Raw genomic sequence first — 21,343 nt, 5'->3', positions numbered from 1 at the left:
AAAAGATATATCTCAGTAATATTATGAAAAATTTGTTGTGAGAAAGTGTGGACTGGCGCCTCCAATAGTGGCCTTATCATAAATGTATCAATTAAAATGAAGCCTATAATATCCCCCACTTTATCAATTTTATCCTGACATGTATTCTGATTTGCTTTGGTAATCCAACTCGTTTTTGTTGTATAATTTAACTATTTTAAAACCTTTGAAATCATTTTAAGGATTTCCCGCAATTTTACAATATAACCTTTCATAAGTTAACGGGGGTGGGGTGGGGGTGCATATGCCGCGATAAAGACTACATTAAAGTAACCTATCTCATATGAGTTCATAGTTTAACGATTTTATCTTCAAGATCTACTTTATCTTGCAGTTTGTGTCTTCGTTCAGTGTTAGATCAAGTATTAAACGCCTGTTTATTTGTTTTACATTCCTTAAGAGTTAAGGTGGTTCAGTTGTCAGCTTACTAGATTCAAAACCAGAAGATCATGGATTCGAATTCTGCCAGGTCCAATATATTTCGTAATGTATGTGCCCTTTCGAAGGAAGGAAATATATGAACGTGTTCTTGGACACATCTATCATTACATATTATATCCTATATGCATTTCTTGGATCCAAATAGAATATATTTATAAACAGTCCCCTTACATACACACACTCGCAAATAATATATATATATATATATATATATATATATATATATATATATATATATATATATATATATATATGTGTGTGTGTGTGTGTGTGTGTGTGTGTGTGTGTGGTGTGTGAGTGTGTGTGTGTGTGTGTGTGTGTGAGTGTGTGTACTTATCGTGCCTTAATAACATATTCGATATTATAATACCAAACAGCTTGATATCATATCGCATATGCAATTGTCGAGATTTAAGGAGAGAGAGAGACGGGGAGAGAGACAGACGTACATAGACAGAGACAGAGAGAGAACCTGGCTATGATTTGCACCTGCGCTAGTCAGCTGAGTGCAAAATGTTTCCCAATATATTATGATACCGTTGTCTCTTTCGCCTGATATCAAATTAATTTCAAATTCAGATACGGCAGTGATAAAATCTGTACAAGGAATGATATATTAATTTTCTGTAAATTAGGTTTAAGTGCTACCTGTCCAGAAGGATTTGAACGTCATGGAAACCGATGTTACAAAGTGTTGGACGTTCTCTCAAGTTGGGCAGAAGCTAAGGTAACACATATGATTCAATCTCATTTTGTTATGGGGAAACAAAAGCTTACTAACAGTACGCCAATTATATACGTGGAAAGTTAAAGTGCCCATAAGGTGAAATGATTTTATAACGACTTCTCCAATATAGTTAAACATAATTCGGCAAATTGGATTAAAAAAACAACACTTTTGCTAAGTGCGTTTAACTCTTTTGGTAATGATTTCTAAAAGACAAAACGAAAATCAGTTCAATACAGTTTATACAACATGGAAAAAAACATTATAGCATTAAAGATTTTCAGGTTTGTACGAATGATTTAATCCCGTCATCAAATATTACTGTCATTACTAACAGTGCAAAACATCCAAACGATCATTTGGTAAACACAGCTTTAGACCATTTGCATATGTTTCGAACAAATATAAAGAAAGATCCATAAAACATGTTGGCATGAAGACCTCTCAGTTCTTACAATTAATGCAGATTTGGCATCAAATATGACTGCTGTTACTAAAAAGAAACTTAATTAAATGACTTATACAAAAAAGAAACAACAATTAAAATAAATCAACTTAGCAGAACTTGGTCTTCCTGGTGCAATTGCCAAATGGTGGTTTACCAGTGACGCAGATATCCTTTATTAAAAGCAAAATGTAAATGCATTACCTCGACTCAGAAACCGCTAAATACAATTTGACCAAACTGGACAGAAATTATTCATACGAAATTGAAACTCTCTATATATAATTCATGCCATTCCTATTCATATCTGACAGACATTACTAAAATAAACAAAGATAAATTTTAGGTTTGGACATCTAAGCTATATATAAATGAATGTAGAGTAAGCGCATCAGTTGTGGGCAGTTAATTTGAAACATAGAAGCTTGTATAGATCAAAGGGCCATGTTTGGAAATACAAATGATGTACCGACGTTAGTAGCCAGAAGACGTCTACATTGCCGAGGATCTTGAGTTGGGATAATATGACGCTTTAATTGGAAAATATTTAATATGTGTCTGGCAATAAATTGAATGAACTCCTAATCGTATTTTCCTGTTTCATCTTGACTGCATAAATCATCTCCTTGTCCATAAACAGAGAAAACAAGGTGTGAGTATAGAGCTTCGATAAAGACTGACGATGATTGGCTAGATATATGATGCAGCGCCTAAACAATTAAAAATATTCCTTCACATTTTGGAGAAGAGTTCTGTTCAAATGGTGTCAAAACCCAAATTAACAATATTGCAATCAAGTTTTGTTTGCTTCAAAGTGAAGGTTCAAACATTCAAAGATATGCAACAGTATGTCAAATTAATGTGTGCAGCAGATGCATTGTTGTTAGATATATTCTGATGTTTCTTACCTTTGACAAGGGAAGAGCTGCTTATCAACGTTGCATTCTTCAAATCCGCACAAAAAATGATATGTTTGTGTGTATGTTATCTATTTTCATAGCATGATTATTTACGAAAACGTATAGGATTCTTACGACATGCTCGCCTTGGATTGATACTCTTTGTACTATTTAAGACATCGCTACCATTTTTGAGATAATTTTTTACACTCGTCATTGTTCTATATTTTGATCGCATTAAAATAAGTTTGAATGCACTGAGATCATATCATTTTATGTGATTCACAAACTTGAATGCAATTTGTCAAACAAATCAGCATAATGAATTTTTTGTCACATTTTCTGAAAATAGTAACAGCTTCATGAGTGTGTGTGTGTGTGTGTGTGTGTGATATGGCTTTTTAACATACCTTTACAAAAAGTTCAGTCATATCGCTACGATGTCTGCAGTGTGACAGTTTATAGTGATGTCCAGCACTGGGGCATCATACCGCAGACATGTAGCATAATGTCCCACCCAGTCACATTATCTTGACACCAACCTCTTAATCCTGAGCGCCACGCGAGACAGCTGTTAGTACCATTTTTGTAAGTCTTTAGTATGGCTTGGCCGGGGATCGAACTCACGACCTCCCGCATCCGAGGCGGACGCTCTAACAACTAGGCCACCGGAGCGGTACAGCTTCGTGAAACTACTCACTGAAACTTCCAAGTAACCTTTTGGGAGCATGGAGCATGCATACTCAATCCTGTTTGATTTCTTGTGAAAGAAAACAGGCAGAACGGAATAAAATTGTTTTTTCTCTTAAGGTTTAAGTGTTTCTTTCTACTGGATAAAGTAGCATAATGTACTGCTTGTCAAAGCTGATCGAAAACAATCTGAAAAAATAGAATTGCTTTATCTTAAGAAGCGCAGTAAGATGCAGTAACAACTCAGTGGACCAGTGAGCGTCAAACCGTCATCTACAGATTTGTCACACTCATCAGGCTAACGTGTCTGATCGTTTTCATGCATGTCTGTTTGATACATTCCATTTATACGAATATTTTGTTCTATATTCTCGTACGCCCAATCTCATCCTAACAAAAATGAATGGCAATGGCAATAAATTTAATAATTTAGTGTGTATGTGTGTGTGAGAGAGTTGTTCGTTTTTTAATGTTGCTTTAACAGTGTTTCAGTCATACCGATATGATGTTTGCAGAAAGGCAGTATATAACGATGTTAGGCACTGGGGCATCATGCTGCAGAGCGTTAAGATCAAGTCCTGCTCAGACATATTATCATGACAGCAGGCCGACTAGTCCTAACACTAACCTCTTAATACTGAGCGCCAGGCGACATAATTGCTAAAACCAACCTTGTATGGTATGACTCGGCTGGCGTTCTAACCCGCGGCCTCCCACATCCGATGCGAACGCACTAACAGAAGAAGCCATTGCAGCGGTCTAATAAGGGACATGTATGGGAAGAACCTTGTTTTTCCCTAAACAGAGCAAGGATACTTCCGATGAGATTTTGGGGGCACACTCACAATACGCGACGAGTTCAAATCTCACTACACGGTGTTGTTTCTGCCACCTGCTGGTAAAATGTTTAACGTCGTGCTTTCGTTCATCAGAGGTTTAGTTTATGAAAACCATATATAGCTATTTTTTTGCTTCTAAATATGTTAAAATTAATTTAATATTTTTTTCTCAATACTCTCCGACACTCGTTCCACTTATCTAGTTAATGGAGAGGAGAACAATGAACTGATAGGACATGTTTTATCGTGATAGGTTTATTGTTCTCTCATTGGTGGAGATCTGGCTGCCATTGAGGATGCAAACGAGCACGCTATAATCACGGGAATAGTACAGCGATTGCATGGTATGTTCGCATGAGTCGGAGTTAACAAATACAGTGGCAGTTTGAATTTATATTCGTTAAAACCTTTGTCTAGTTATCAGTAAGAGAGACAAACATAATGGTGATTATGTAAAACTAGAAAGTCCACACTTATTTGAATTTATTAAATCTACTGTGTATATTAAATGAGATTTTAAATTAGATAATCTATTCATAGTAACTTACGTAGCTAAGTTGTTGGTCTCTGGATTTGTTAATTAGTGTTCTCTTTTATATTTTCCATTAAAAAATACATACACAATTGATGTCTGGGGGAATATTACTTCTTTATTTTTTTAATTTATTTATTTATTTATTTATTTATTTATTTATTTATTTGTATTACCCCAGCCACAGTTGTGCTGGCAAAGTTAAAGGCCTTAGGCTCAACATTAATAATGCATGAGCCAATGTGAATTTATGATACAATAAGTTTTGGGCATTTATAAGTAATGAATCAATATTAACAGCCAAAATATAACTAGTATAAATGTGTCCAAAGGTTGTAAAAAGAGAGAGAGAGAGAACAGTATAGATATACCTGTATATTGCATAGTAGTATTTTCATATTGCAACATTTCTACTTTCTGTTATTAGTTCTTAATCTTTCCAACATTAATGAACATTTTAATTTACCCATACATGCATGTACGCTCGCACGCACGCACGCACACACGCACATGCACATAAACACACACACACATACATACATACATACATGCATACATACATACATATATTATCATGTTTCGTCTTAAAATAAGTTACATAACAAGGAGATACGTTATATAACCGTTAATACATAATTTAGTTATCTAAATAATAAAATGAAACTTTAAGATGAACTTATATTATTGGGAATAAAATCCAAAATAGTCATAACATTTTTATATCACTAGCCCAAAATAATAGATTGTTCCGAAAGAATTCCAGTTCCTAGAATGTACTAATGTACCAATACCGTCGAATGAGTTTAATTACTAATTTTTTTGTATCACAACGCCATTATCAATGATTCATTTGAATGAATTCACACTAATTCCAGAAAACTGCTTTGTCCAGGATCAATGGGCTATTTGGAATTCAAATGAATAATTCATAAAAATGAGTCATCTCAAGTTATATCTAAGCACAACGTTAAATACATTTGCAGACTGATATGAAAGACAACATCTTGGGCATGAATTGATTGTCTACTGATTGGACTTGTGACACTATTTTCCAACTTGATCTATATTGGAAAACCTCGCAAGTGACACACTTCACAATACATATCTACATCGCCAAATAACCCTCTTTACTCAGTCATCCAGTTGGAAAGTATCGGAATATTTTCAACAGGTTCCTGATTCACATTCATTTATAGTTCTAATTAATAACGATCCTGATATTAAATCCATACACACAGAGAATATTATATTTATGTATTAATTATTTACGGAACAAAAAAAAAAATCAATATTTCAGGTCAAGTAGAAAATAAACTTGACTTTGGACATGGTTAAGTCCAACATACGATGTTGCATTACAATAGCATATGACAAAGTAAAAAAGATAAAAGAAATAATTAACAACCAATGCATATTAAATATAGATAGTAATATTTATGACAAGGCGTACAATTAGAGTATTCATAATTAAGACTAGATGCTGATTTTAGTAACTTTTCAGAGTTATCAAGAATAAGAATGTGTTATATGCATAATGTGATATAAGACATTCTGTTTAACTAAATTCCTTTAATACTGGGATTTTTGTCTGATTATGTTGACGAATATATCTGCAATCTGTAATCAATCTTCCGGATTCTCTCTGGTTAACCAGTCCACATATGTACTATGGATACATACATATAATGTAAATTCCCATGGAATTTTATCTGAATATACCCTCCCCCCTAATACTTGGGGCGAGATAAATGCAGGCTTTGCTAATTTGTTCTGCATATGTTTTATCTCTCCGTGTGTGTGCGTGTAAGTATAAGTGGTGTGGAGCGAAATAAACATGAATACATAGTTAATGAAGATTAATAGAAAGGGGATTCAACTAGTAAAATCAACCCGAATATTTTTATACATTTTTCTCACTATGCGTTATATGTATTGGATGGCATGTTTATTTGGTGACACTAGTCGCATCATTAACAAGGTGATAACTTAGACAACAGTTATGATTAGTGGTGTCAATTGTCTGTGTCAATTCTTCTTAAGAAATTGTTCTTGAGTTTCCACGAGTCCTGCGTGATTTATGTTACTCTGGCTAGTTTGCAAATAAGATAGCCACTGAAGATCCGTCCAGACTTAACGACTTTCAGGGCCTTAACTTTCTCCAGGAATTTGGAAGATTATCTTGAAACGTCTTCTTGATTATTTTCCTGGATCCCTTCGAGTTATTTTCTTTTATAATAGCGTCGAGCGTTTTCTTCTTCATTGAAAACTAATATGACTGGTGACTTCTTTTGTAGCTCGTCTTAGGCGATGGGCGATTATACCAGCCTATGTTAACTACATATTTACTTTGTTTTTCAGTAGGTTGACGGTCCTCCCTACACACGTTTCAGTAGATACGTCTTATCTCCTTGCCATATGTACCATATAGTAGCACTGTGTTTTCCTTCTGTAATGCTTTAGGGCTTAGATGGACTTTTCGCAGGATATATTTATTGTATGCGTAACATAACAGTTTTCTCAATAAGCACTGCGCTAAAATTATAATACGTAGCTGTTCGCACTGTCTGCGCTTCAAAGATATATTTTCCATATTTCAACATCTTTATTGATTTATTTCATCTTACTCTTGATGTTTTCGGTTGCCTTCTTTGAGCCGTGGTCATTGGCAGATTTAATAACAGCTTCGGTGATAAGATAATTCAGCTGTTTATTAAGATAATCTTTGTATGTGATTTTTACAAACATTTTTTTACATAGCCTCTTTGGTATGTTTCTGTTTGTCTGCATCCCTCATTCCGAGAAAAGTCCTTTCCAATCACAAATTCAATAAAGGGATACCCTGCATTTTCTGACTTCTTCGATCTTCGCTTCCTTGTGTTAGAAATAATGTGAAACGGTTTCTCAAGTTTAAAGCGTTGTTGCACAACGAAAAACAAGATTGAAGTATGGCTTTTGTTCTCAAGGTATACTATTCAACCACTCTTTGCATGAGTTGCGAATGATTACTCCTTTGCACCGGCCATTTATGTAGTACGCGTATGTGCTCATTGCATGGGTAGCTCCAAAATAACATTGATAAGTTACGTAAGGGTTTCATAAATTGGAACCTCCGTGTTCGTAAGTCACATATATATTATATCGCTGACCAAAAATATAAAAAATCTTAATAAATATACAAAGGTATATTTGTTATACCTCTACTAATCACTGTCATTCATTCACCTCTTATTGACCTTTGAGTTTTCATTTAACTTTAGTTAGCTAGCTTGCTAAATACTTAGTTACTTAGTGAATGGATTAGTATGTTCTTAATTAGAAAGTTAGTTAGTTTGTTTGATCCGCTTGTGCATATCTTTATTTTATAAACAATTTGAACAGTTAAATTATATATGACTAATTTAATGTAACTTGCTTGCTTCCTCTCTAACGTACTTACTAGTATACAGCTACTTAGTAAATTATTTAATTGTTTTTATACTTCGATAGTTAGGTATATCTACCTGCATATTTCTTGGAATCGTCAACACTTAATGACTGGCCTTATATATATATATATATATATATATATATATATATATATATATATATATATATATATATATATATATATATATATATATATAAGTAGTGAATAGGGATCCTATAGCATCAATGGGACTTAGCATTAAAAACACCCCTGGGAACATATAGCGTCAAGGGAATTTAACATGGAGAAAAATCGTGGGACTGTTGAGCGTCAAAGGAATTTAAACAGGGTGGGACTGTATAGCGTCAAGGGAAATTGAACATGGGATTTTTTTTTTTTTTTTTTTTTTTTTTTTTTTTTTTTTTTTTTTTAAATTTAAATTTTAAAAAAGGGGTAGGCAATGGAAAGTCATTCTCTTTTCGAGAAATATGGCTGGCCCTGAAAAGGGCCTTTGGGTTTATGTTAATGTATTCATTAACATAAAGGGCACCGCATTGGTCTTCTTCTTGTTCTTAGGCTGCGTCTTACTGTTGGTCCGTAAATCAGCACTCTTTTCAGGCATCCTTGTCTTTCGACGTAGATCCTACGTATCCACAGGCTGGTGTTTGTCCTGTGGACAACGGTCCACTTGGATCGGACATACATGAGCAAGTCTGTCCGAAACATCATGGAAGACACAAGGGTGGATGACTCAACTGTGGTCCACATCTTGAAGCGACGAGAACAGGTGAATCAATGCAGTGAACTGCGCTTATTTATAGGCAGAGGTAGGATTGAAACGGATTGAGTTCATTCACCAATCCGAACACGCGTTACAAAATTCAGTCAGCCCGCATCCAATCCGAAGAGAGCAGTCTGTGACGTCACGTAGTCTATATAGATTCGCTAGCGCTTGTGTGCAGTCAATCTATGCGACAGTGATTCAACATGACGGAAACTCAGAAAACGATCCAATGGGGTGCACCAGCAGGGGAGACCGCCCAAGGGAACCCGGAATTACTTTCAGAAGAGGTGAATTGGGATTTTGTGGATTTTCTCTCCTCGCAAGAATTTGTTCCGGAACCTTCGTTACCTTCTTCATTACCGCAAGTGGAGAATTTTAGACAGAGACAGAAAGAAGAATTGGAGAAATTTATACAACGACAAAAGGAAGCGGAACAAGCTTTTCTCCTATAGCAGCAAGAAGAAGAGGTAAGAAAAAAACAACACCAACAACAGCAAGAAGAAGTAGCAGCAAATAAACAAGAGGGTGAAAATCAAACGGTCACGGTACTGTTGGACATTTTAGCGGAGTTAAGAAGTCTGAAACAAATGTATCAGACTTCTTTATCACGACCGAAGAGAATACGACCTTCCCGAGCTAAACAAGTCAACCCTGTGACTAAGCCTACCGTACCACCCTTAGTGATTTCAACCCAATCATTATCATCATCAACATTACGCAGTCCAGAAGTAGGCCTTGGCCGTGGCAAAGGCTTAAGGCGGTTAAAGTTGATTGCTTAAACTCACCCCTTCACCATGAAGAAAAAGGCCCTTTTCAGGGCCACCCACATTTCTTGAAAAGAAATACAATTTCAATTTGCCAATAACTCAAAAAAAACCCCACCCATTTTACCCTTATAGTACGTGTCTGTGTATGAGTGCGTGAGTGTACGTTCTTATTTTAAAATCAAAACTCAAAGACACTTACCTTATATCATTAATTTATTCTTTTATCCATTTTGTACAATCCAATTCACAATTCACAACACAACACTTTAATAAAAAGTTCATTGACTTCTTCTTTCTCCTTGTTTAGTCTCTCTGTTTTTTAAATTTCTTCACTGTCTTTTCCTCGTTATCTTCCCTTCTTCTTTTCTTCTTCTCCTGTTTCTTTGCCTCTTGTAAATAGAATTGTCTTCTTTCTTCCTCTTCTTCCTCTGAAGAATCCCTCTCTTCTTCCGAAGAATCCCTCTCTTCTTCTGAAGAATCCCTCTTTTCTTCTGACTCCTCTTGTTTCTTTTTTGGGCAATCTGGAGACCAATGTCCTTTTTCTTTACAGTAATAACAGGTATCTTGACTTTTGTCTCTTTTAACCCCTGTTTTTGTTCTTTTTTGACGGTCTGGACACTCTGAAGACCAATGCCCTTTTTTCTGACAGATATAGCAAGTATCTTGACTTTTATCTCGAAAGGAAGGAGAGTAGTCCGTGGGCTGGTCTGAAGGGAATTTTCTAATGACCCCTCGCAAAGCTCTGACGAAACGTTCCATCTGGGTAGTCTCTTCCATCGTTGTGCTCGGTTTGAGAGTGAAATGAATAGTGAAAGGACAAGACACACACCCTTTTATATACGCTGGTCTGCCATGACTATAAATTAGTCTATGGTGTTTAAACTTGAGTCATTTGACGTTTTACAGTCAAGATGAAACAATCCTATTCAATCGAGAAGAAAGAAGAAGAAGAAAGTAAGAGGCAGAAACGTGATCTATCGCCTCGAACCAGGGCTGAAATCTTGGCACAAATTCATGCCAGTGATTTTGAAGAGGACATGAGTGAACCAGAATTTGAACCCTCTAAACCAAGTTCACCACCCTTACTCAACCCTGAAAAATACTATTCCATTCGAGAGACGGAAAAGCGTTCCTCTAGAAAATTTTGAACCACGGCTTACAAATACACGGTGAAGTTTAAAGATTTCAAGGCTGAAGTGGCGTTAGAGAAAGCAGAAGTGTTTATCACTGGGGTGTGGGATTCTTTGCTCACTGCACTCAAGTAACAATGTCAACCCAAAGAGGACGATCGCTTGAGACTTTCCTTACAACACGACGGTTTGAAATCCCCTGTTTGGATCGAGTTTAGCACCCCTGCAGATTTGACCGCTTCCAAAGTCATGGACAAGATTCAACACGTGCAACAATCTAATGACCAGTTTGACATCACCGATGGAAAAGCCACATTGGACATGACCCACGTCTCTCCTCCTCAAGGGACCGGACGCAAAAAGATGTTATTGGTGAACGAGCTTCGCAGCATTAAGCGTAGCCTTGTCCAAATTCACAATCCTCATGACCAGATGTGTTTAGCCCGTGCCATCGTGGTGGGACGAACCTATGCCAACAAGAACGACACGGTAGAATGGAAAAGAACCTGGAAAACTATTCAACAATCGGACCGAGCCAAACAACGAAACGAAGCAGAACTCCTGTTGCAACAAGCTGGCCTGTCCAAAGACACACCCTGTGGCATTCCTGAGATGCAAAAATTGCAAGATGCCCTAGCTCCACGATACACCTTGAAAGTGCACCCTCAAGAAGTGCGCGGGCCTCTGTTGTTTCGAGGGCAAGACTTTAAGGACGGAAAATACGTTCATGTTTATCATCACGATGACCATTTCGATACCATTACCAGTATCACCGGATTCCTGGGATACGGTTATTGCTGTGAGAAATGTGACCATGGTTATAATAATCGAGAGCAACACAAGCATTGTGGATTGAAATGCTCAGGATGTTTGGCCTCTTCACCCTGTCTGAGCGAAGAACCAGTGCCTTGTTCAACTTGTCTGCGCACATTTGTCAGCCCTACCTGTTACCAACAACATCTGAAAACGCAAGGTTCACAGAAGAAATGTGCTTGTCAACTCCTGAGATTGTGCCCTACGTGTGAACAAGTCATATGTACCAGTGCTGCCAAGGCACACGTTTGTCGAGGAAAGAAAAAATGTCACATTTGTCACCACATCGTGGACTTGGAACACTAATGTTACGTGCAAAATTACCAACCCCCACCAGAGAAAGAGGACGGTCACAAGAAGAAAGGCAATTTCATCTTTTTCGATTTCGAATGCATGCAAGAAACCGGCATTCACATTCCTAATTTCTGCGTGGCTCATCGAGCGTGCGAGAAGTGCATTCAAGAACCTATCTTCAGTCATTGCCCTCACTGCAGCAAGATTCCCGGAGGGCGTGAAAAAATCTTTCGGGGGCCGAACACGTTAGCCGATTTTGCCCAATGGGTCTTAGACCCCGTCGACAAGACGTGGAGCCAAGAGGACATCGAATGTTACGGAGATTGTCTTCGTCATGCCACGGTGATGGCTCACAATTTCTCCGGATACGATGGACAGTTTCTTCTCAGATACTATACGGAACAAGGCACCGAGCGTCCTAAAGTGACTTTGAACGGAGCCAAAATCATTTTCATGCAAGTGGGACAAGTACAGTTTAAAGATTCGATGATCTATTTGGCCATGCCTTTGAGTCGAATGCCTAAAACGTTTGGAATGACAGAAATGGCTAAAGGGTACTTTCCACACTTTTTCAATACGGAAGCCAATCAACATGCCGTTCTACCCCATTTACCTGAGGCTCACTATTACGACCCCGACAACATGCGTACCGAACAACGAGAAGCTTTCTACGCTTGGTACCAGGCTCACGCCTCGGACCCTTTCGACTTTCAGGAAGAAATGCTAAAGTATTGTCGTTCCGACGTGGACATTTTACGGCGTTGCTGTGGAAAATTTCGAGAACTCTTCATGGAACACGGAGGGGTCGATCCTTTGAAAGAAGCTTGCACCATTGCCAAAGCGTGTTCCTTAGTGTATCGACAACGATCCATGCCTGAAAACACCGTGGCTGTCATCAGTCCTCAAACGACCCACTTTGTCAAACGTCAATACTCGGTCAAAGCCCTACGTTGGTTACATTACTTGTGCGACAAGGAAAACAAGTGGATTCAGCATGCCCGCAACGGAGGGGGCGAAAAGACCATCGGAACGTATTCGGTCGATGGCTGGGACTTAGAAAACCCCAAGATCGTTTACGAGTTTAACGGTTGCTTATTTCACGGATGTCCCGTCTGTTACCCTGACCGTGGCACTAAAAAGCAGTTTTTGCAACGAACCATGGAAGACTTGTACCAGGACACTTGTCAGCGGCGCCTAAAGTTAGAACAGCAAGGATACCAAGTGGTGGAAATGTGGGAACACGAGTACGATCACCGTATGAAAACCGATCCCGAGTTTAAACGTGTCGTGGAAAGTTACCAGTTCATGGACCCGCTGAACCCGAGGGATAGTTTGTACGGAGGAAGGACCAATGCCACCTGTTTGCTGTACCAAGCCGACGAAGAGAAAGGAGAAGAAATCAAATACTTGGACGTGTGTTCGCTGTATCCCTACGTGTGCAACTATTGTCGCTTTCCTGTAGGCCACCCGCAATTGCTGACGGAACACATCGACCTGAAAAACATTCGACAATACGAAGGCTTGATCAAGTGTAAAGTTTTGCCGCCCACGGACTTGTACCATCCCGTCTTACCTCACCATTGTCAAGGCAAACTGATGTTTCCCTTGTGCCGTACTTGTGCCGAAACGTGCAACCAAGACCAACCTTGTCAGCACAGCCAGGAAGAACGGGCCATGACGGGAACCTGGGTCAGCGTAGAATTGTTCAAAGCTCTGGACATGGGATACCAACTGTTAGAAGTGTACGAAATTTGCCACTTTCCCAAGACAAAACAATACCGCAAGGGTGACCCTACTCAGAAAGGCATTTTCGCCGACTACGTGGATGCCTTTTTGAAACTGAAGCAAGAAGCCAGCGGCTATCCTTCCTGGTGTCACACTCCCGAAGACCAAATAAAATTCAAAGAGAAATACTACGAACAAGAAGGCATCACTTTAGACCACATCGAGAAAAACGAAGGCAGGCGATCGTTTGCCAAAGTGATGTTAAATTGCTTGTGGGGTAAAATGGCACAACGACCGTGTTTACCCAAGACGGAATATTTGACAGAACCTTTCCGCTACTTCCAGATGATTCACGACAAAACCAAATACATGAAACACGTGGACGTCGTTCGAGAGAATTTAATCTTGGTCAATTACGAAGAAGATCTGGACTTTGTACAAGACGACCCTTTTGGAAATGTCATCATTGCGGCTTACGTGACAGCTCATGCTCGCTTAAAATTGTACGAAGCTTTAGAACTGTTAGAAGAACGCGACCTGTACTTTGACACGGACAGTTGCATTTACATCCATCACCCGATTCAACATCACCCTGACATCGAAGGAGACCGTTTAGGAGCCTGGACAGACGAGCATCCCGACGACAAGATTCTAAGTTTCGTCAGTGGCGGTCCCAAAAATTACGGCTACGAATACCGGGACAAACAAGGAGAAGTGCACACGACGTGCAAAGTGAAAGGATTGACTCTAAATTATCGTACCAGTCGAGTGGTCAACTTTGGGGTATTGAAAGAAGCCTTACAATCGGGAGAGGATGGAAACTTTAAAGTGACCACCTATCAACCGAACAAGATTGTACGTTAACCCACTCACCACATCGTCAGTCGACCCTTGGAAAAAGTCTATCAAATCGTGTACCAGAAGCGAGTGAGACTTCCCAATCACTTTACGTTGCCGTACGGTCACGTCGGTATTGGTCTGTATATAAAAAAGGAACCCTAGGCAAGATCGATAGTTCATTGTGACTACCAAGACCGAGCGAACAAGATGAATACTTTGAAAGAGACATCGTTCCAGTTTGGGGATTGTAAAAAAGTTGTATCTTCCTCTAGTGTGACTAATACTGGATGAATAAGACCCAGACATTGCGACGGAAAATGTCCGGAAGGAAACTGCGATTGTCCATGTGGTTACCATTGTAATTGCGTAGCGGAGTTTGCAGACGAGTGCGATTGTGAGCCTTGCGATGGATACGATGCTGTACCTTGTGACCTGAGCGATGCCGTAAAGCATCATGGGAACTTTGTTCTCACTGCCCCTATCATGGAAAGTGATGCTTTGCGTGTCAAACCTGAGGGATGCGAAAGCGATGCCGCTCGTCCTCTTAGACATTTTACCGGGTTTAAAGGGGAATGTCGACCTTCACGTTTACCTCCCTACGGATGTCATCCAGCCCTGAGCAAACTCCTGCCCATGTCACTCAACCCTCATCGAAACGAACCTGTGAAAGACGAATATTCGTTTCCTGTGCGTTTGTCGGAATACTGCGACTTTGAAAATCGTCTTCAATCGTTCAAAGGAAAATGGCCAAAGTGTCTGGGAGGACCGACCCCTGAAGAATTAGCCAGAGCCGGATTTTTCTACTTGGGCGAAGGAGATAAAGTCAAGTGCTTCAGTTGCGGTGTGTCACTTCACCACTGGGAACCGCAAGATTCGGCCTACGTAGAACATGCTCGATGGTCACCGAATTGTCATTACTTACCTTTAGTGGGACCGAGACATTGAAGTAACTTCTTACCATAATAATCTGTTCATGGATACTTTACAAGAGAACTAGTCTAAATACAAGTGAAACGTAAAGAACAATTGCATCCGTTACGTCACCGGTGTTTGAACCACTGGTACCTGAAGGCTATACAAGGATTGATTCAATTGAAAGTGTTTCATCGGACAGACATTGATGAACGATCGTCTAGTTTTAAAAAGGATTGGTTTGGTATGGACGATTCTACCTACATCATTGTAAACGTACTGCATCGAATTCCAGAGGAAGAGTTAACGAATTACCAACATCTTGAACACAATGTCAACTTGGTGAAAGAGGAAACTTCTGAACGAATTGCAATGTGTAGATTAGTGACTCAACGATTTAAATTCGACACTGAAGTAAAACCATGTTTGTGCAAAGAGTACATTTCTTGTGTCAGACCAAAGAGGATTTAGTATGACCTATTCATGGATACTTTGCTAGAGAACATTCGTGCTTTGCCTGTGGAGTTGAGAGAACGCATTTACCGAGAACTGATCAAAATACAAGTGAAACGCAAACTCAAAGTGATTCATACGTTTTTAAATTATGCTATGTTCCAAAGTACAAGAAGACTGATTATGAGTGGATATTACATTAGGCACAAAGTTAAACGAGGCTATTGGTCACCACCCAACGATTCCAAAAACAGTGTATATACTTATGGATACTTTACAAGAGAACATTTTGGGCTTGCCTGAGGAGTTGAGAGAAAGGATTTACCGAGAGCTGGTCAAAATACAAGTCAAACGTAAAGAACAATTGCATCCGATACGTCACCAGATCTTTAACCACTGGTACCTGAATGGTATAAGAGAACTGATTCGTCAGAAATTCTTTCAATGGTCAGACATTGTTCAAAACTTTGAGGTCGCTAATGATCGACATGTTCATGATTATGGTTACTTCGAGATTCACCTACAGCAATACATTGAGGAAGACAAGGTAAAGGATTACAAACATATTTTACGTGGAATCTGCTTAGCGGAAGAGGAAACACCTAAACGAACTCTGACGTTTCGGTTACAGTATGCAAGATTTAGATTCCCTACTGGAGAACGAAGATCTCTGGCTAGAAAGTACGTGTATTGCATCCGAAAAAAAGAGAATATAAAAACAGGCTGCCATACCACGGTTTATGTCACATGTCATCCAACAGATTCAGTGGAAGGAACTCAATGACCATACTCAAACCGTGGATCATTACCATCGATTATTACAAGAACTGTATCCATTCAATTTGGGACGACAAGTGGTGTGTGTCTTAGTGACTTGTTTTCTGGGATTTCGTTTACCAGCCGATTCTTTGTGGACTCTTTACGACCAGTACTTACCACCTCAATGGCCTTAAATGGTCACGAAAAACTCCTTTTGCTCAAAGCCTTGCGATTTCATCTGGATACTTCTCGACCTCAACAGGAAAAAAAGATTCGTCAACTTTTAGCTACCCAAGACGTGTATGACGATGTGTGTGTAGCTTGTGACTTACATCCCCATTGGACAGATGTCCGTGCCTGGAAAGAATGGGGTTTTGAGGCTTGGACCCAAGAAGTGGCTCAGTATGCACGAGAGTTGTTCAAGGAAAAAGTTACTTTTCAACCCGTGTTAGTGACGGTGCCAGAAGAACCCGTCACCCAGGACAGGACTGTCGTGGACAGGCCTGAAAGACCCTTTCGGGAGGACACTTGTGTGACCTTACCCCCTACTATAGAACTGGTTAGAACATTACCCAAAACATGTTGTACAGACACTTGTGTTTATTCCACGTTCATAGTTATCATGTGCCTTTTATCCTTGTACTTAAGCCTTTGGCTTTTATGTATTTTTGTCTTTCGTATTCATGTTTGAAAAAAGAACATTCAATAAACGTGTTCTGAAAAAGTATATAAACTCTTGTCTTGTTTGTTTTCGTGTCACAAGTGACATTTCTAACACTATGGCTACCTCTGCTGTCTCTGCTCCCTCTTCCTCTACTGTCAAAGTCATCGACGAACACTTAGATCGTGCCAGTTGGGAGGCTTTTTATCTTCGCCATCCCTTTAACATGCTCATTGCTGGACCTAGCGGTTCTGGCAAAACCGAATTCGTCAAACGTTTGATCGAACATAAACATCATTTGATCGATCGGCCCCCTCAACGGATCGTGTGGTGTTACAAAGAGTGGCAATCGGCGTACAGCCTCTTGCGAGAAAGTCAAGGCGATTCCATCGTGTTTGTGGAAGGCATTCCTAAAGAAGACGACGGCATCGTCTCTGACTCCCGTCAAACCCATTTGGTCATTTTCGACGACATGTTAGGAGAAGACGAAGAAGAAATTAAACTGTGGTTCACGCGCAAAGGGCATCACCGTAATGCCAGTGTCGTTTACATCACCCAAAATTTGTTTCAACAAAGTAAAGCCCATCGCACCATCAGTCTCAATGCGCATTACGTGGTCTTGTTTAAAAGCCCTCGAGATAAATCGCAAGTGCAAGTCTTAGCCAAACAGTTAGGAACGCCTTGGCTGACTCAGGCGTACGACGATGCCACTCAAACTCAAAACGCCTATTTACTCGTCGATTTGAAACCTACGACCCCCGAGGATTTGCGATTTCGTACCCACTTGTTTCACCACTGATGCCAAAACGGAGGGCCTGTCCTGTACACGTCTCCGTCCTCGACTTCATTTCACTCCCCATAAAAAAATATATAAAAACCTCAGACCCCTTTTCGTCTGTCTCACACAGTGCGAACATGACGTCCCTTCAGTCGCATCTTCCTGTCAAATTGATTCGTGCCTTGTATGGCATCAGTCGAGAAAAAGATCCACAAACACGAGCTCGTGTCTTAGAAGCTAGTCTCAAAGAAGTCTTACGATGGTTTACGGTGACGGCACGTCAAATACTCCAAGGAATCATTCAGATTCCTCATCAAACCCAACGCTTTTTCGGTCGAAACAAAGTCGCTTTGGTCCAACTGGCCGATCCCCGCATCGACACTCAAACCAAAAAACAAATCATTTTGAAACCTGGAGGGAGCGGTACTCTAGGAGGGGTCATCATTCGCTCTCTCTTAAGATGGGATCCTAATGCCCCCAAAGTTATCCCCAAGACAAAAGTCCAACAAAGCCCCAAGAAGAAAAAGAAAAAGACCAGGTCCCCAAAAAGAACTTCTCCAGTGGCAGGACCCTCCTCTTACCAGACACCACCCCGGAAAAAGAAAAGAAGCCCCCAGAAAAAGAAACAGAAAAAAAGTCCCCAGAAAAAGAAAAGTCCACAGAAGAAAACTAGTCGCAAGAGAGGCACTTCGGCCAGGACGCAACCTTACACTCGCAAACCACGACCTGCCACAGCGGTGACTGCGTCTCCGGCAGCCTCACGTTTATCCACTTCTCCGTTGATGTCACCAGGAACTGAAGAGTACTTGGAGACGTTGATCACATCAAGAACTTCTCCGTTGATGACCCCCAAAAGAACTTCCCCAGTGGCAGGACCTTCCAATTTAGCGGCAGTGGCTGCTGCTCACAAAGTACCTTCTCCCAAAATCAAAGTCCATGAAAGATCGGGCATGTTACAAAGTTTACTGGATTTGTCCAAGCAAGAACTGGCTCGATTTAGTCCGTTGCGTACCCCTGCACGACGTGTCATGCCTGTCCTCAAACTGATACGACGTAAAGACAATCAGTGGCGACGCGTTCCAGTATAAAAAAGGCCTGTGACCAAGTCGGGGGTATCAGTGAACTTGTAAAAGATGTCACCTCCAATAAGCCACAAAAGAAAGAGACAAAGGCAGACGCGTCATCCGACAAAGCGCTTAGCCAAGCATCGACATTACCCTAAGAAAAGATACAGTCGTTCCAAGAAAAACAGGCGTCAACAAAGGGGAGGATTCCTTGGCGATTTTGGGATAAACATTGTCACCTTTATGACAAAGCGATAGTCCCCAAAAAAAAGATAAAAGGGTGTGCGTTAAGTCATCGATGTTAGTGTCTGTTCGGTGAATGTTCCGGAACCCACAAGCAAAAAATGTCACCCTCCAGAAAACCCCAAGGAAAGAAAAGGAAAGGACTGCCACCACGTTTAGCCAAACATGGGGACATGTTATCTGTCCTGTCCAAAGCTTCTCCACCCCTACGAAAAAAACTCATTCGAACGGCCTCCAAAGAGGTCATCGATACCGTGTGCGAATGCTGTTTGAACGTTTTGAAAGGCACGATCCCTTTGTCCAAACACCAGAAACAATGCTTAGGCAAACATCGTCACGTTCTTCGGAAAATGGTTCAAAAGAAAATTCCCATTCGTCAAAAAAAGAAGATGTTGGTCCAACGTGGAGGCATTTTACCTCTCTTGTTAGGTCCCATACTGAAAGGAGTCTTGGGAACCATGTTGGGAGGACTGGTGGGAGCAAGATAAAAAGGCCCTCGGAAGTCCCAAGATCTCAGAATCCACCCCTGACAACCCCATGGAAGGACGAAAACTAGCTTTAGTGCCTTACAAACGATGGATGGAATACCATCGGTGGCAAGAACAACGCACCCCGCATTTACCTCCCAATCCCAATTTGAGCGAGATGTCCCAGTTACAACACGAATTGCAGTCCTTGATGGATCGCCAAGATTTGTCCGAAACAGAAAAATCGCAAAAGTACGGTCAACTCTTGCAACGACTGCAACTCTTTCACCAGAAAGCTTTAGACGAAACAGCTCTACCCACTCTGAAAGATTTTAAGACCTTGATGAAAAGTCCAGCACCATCATCATCATTACCACCACCACTGCCATCCCCAAGGGTCACCAGAGATGCTACCCCACAAAGACCTGAGGAAGAAGAGATGCGCGAAGTGTTTCAAACACCGTCAGCAGCTCCCATTTCGAGTAAGATTGCAGCATCCTTGTTGACCCCGTCCCCCACACCCCAACGAGAAGAAATGAAAGCTTGGGTTAAAAAGATGATGTCCACGCCTCCTTCGACAGAAGTGAAAAAGAAAGAAGGGAAACCGGAAGTGAAAAAAGAAAAGAAAACCAAAGCCATTCCATTGCCACCTCCACCTCCACCACCACTACCTTCGACTTCTACTCCCGTAGCCCATCGGACACGTAAATCCGTTTCCAAACCACCCTTTCGTCCCACCCAAAGTAGCATCACCGAAGAGTGGGTGACTTATTAACACACAAAAAAATGGAAAAAGTCCTTAGCCAGCATTTACTACGATCCCTCGCATCCTGCAGGTTACGCAGGAGTTCAAAAATTGTATCGTGCTGCCAAAACGCGGCTGAAACGTCTCCGTTTACCTCAAGTGCAACGATGGTTACAAGAACAAGCTACCTACACTTTACACAAACCCATTCGACGCAAGTTTGCCAGAAGTCGTACCCGAGTGGAAGGCATCGATCATCAATGGCAAGCCGATTTAACCGATGTCTCTCATTTGACCAGCTACAATCGTGGCTACAAATATTTGTTCTGTGTCATCGACGTCTTTTCCAAATTTGCCTGGGTTGTGCCCTTGACTTCCAAATCGAGTAGCGAGTTAGTGCGAGCCCTGCAACGGGTGTTGAAACAAAGCGGTCGTCACCCTCTTCGATGGCAAACGGACAAAGGCACAGAATTTCTGAACGAAGCTTTCCAAAAAGAATTAAAGAAACGTGACATTCATTTTTTTACCACCGAGAATCCCGAAACCAAAGCCAGCATCGTGGAACGTTTTCAACGCACTTTGAAAGAACGCATGTGGAAATATTTTACGCATCACCACACTCTGAAGTACATCGACATCTTACCGCAAATGGTGCAAGCGTATAACCAATCTTACAATCGAAGCATTGGACGTGCCCCGCAAGACGTGACTCCCGACAACGAAGTGTTGGTGTTTGAGCCCCTGTTCGGTACGTCCCCGACGAGGGCTGTCCCCAAGAAAAGTGGAGAGTTGGCCGTAGGAGATTGGGTGCGCATTGGCAAAACCAAACGCACTTTCGACAAAGGTTACTTACCTAACTGGACGACCGAATTGTTTCGCGTCACTGGACG

At 40.6% G+C, this 21,343-nt stretch overlaps 1 protein-coding gene across 1 annotated transcript in view; it reads left to right on the top strand.

The window, feature by feature from the left end:
• Nucleotides 1-4,331: 4,331 nt before the first annotated feature.
• The window catches only part of LOC149784167 (uncharacterized), a 35,088-nt gene continuing 18,076 nt past the window's right edge, over nucleotides 4,332-21,343 (top strand). Inside the window, exon 1 of the mRNA XM_089933222.1 lies at nucleotides 4,332-4,424. The gene's annotated coding sequence lies outside the window, so the exon portion shown is untranslated. The remainder of the gene's footprint in view (nucleotides 4,425-21,343) is intronic.

Source organism: Sinohyriopsis cumingii, chromosome 14, assembly GCF_028554795.1.
Source record: "Sinohyriopsis cumingii isolate HCF-2022 chromosome 14, ASM2855479v2, whole genome shotgun sequence".
Taxonomy (NCBI): Eukaryota; Metazoa; Mollusca; class Bivalvia; order Unionida; family Unionidae; genus Sinohyriopsis; species Sinohyriopsis cumingii.
The sequence above is the reverse complement of the archived record's forward strand: the minus strand, read 5'-3'. Positions and strand labels throughout refer to the sequence as shown.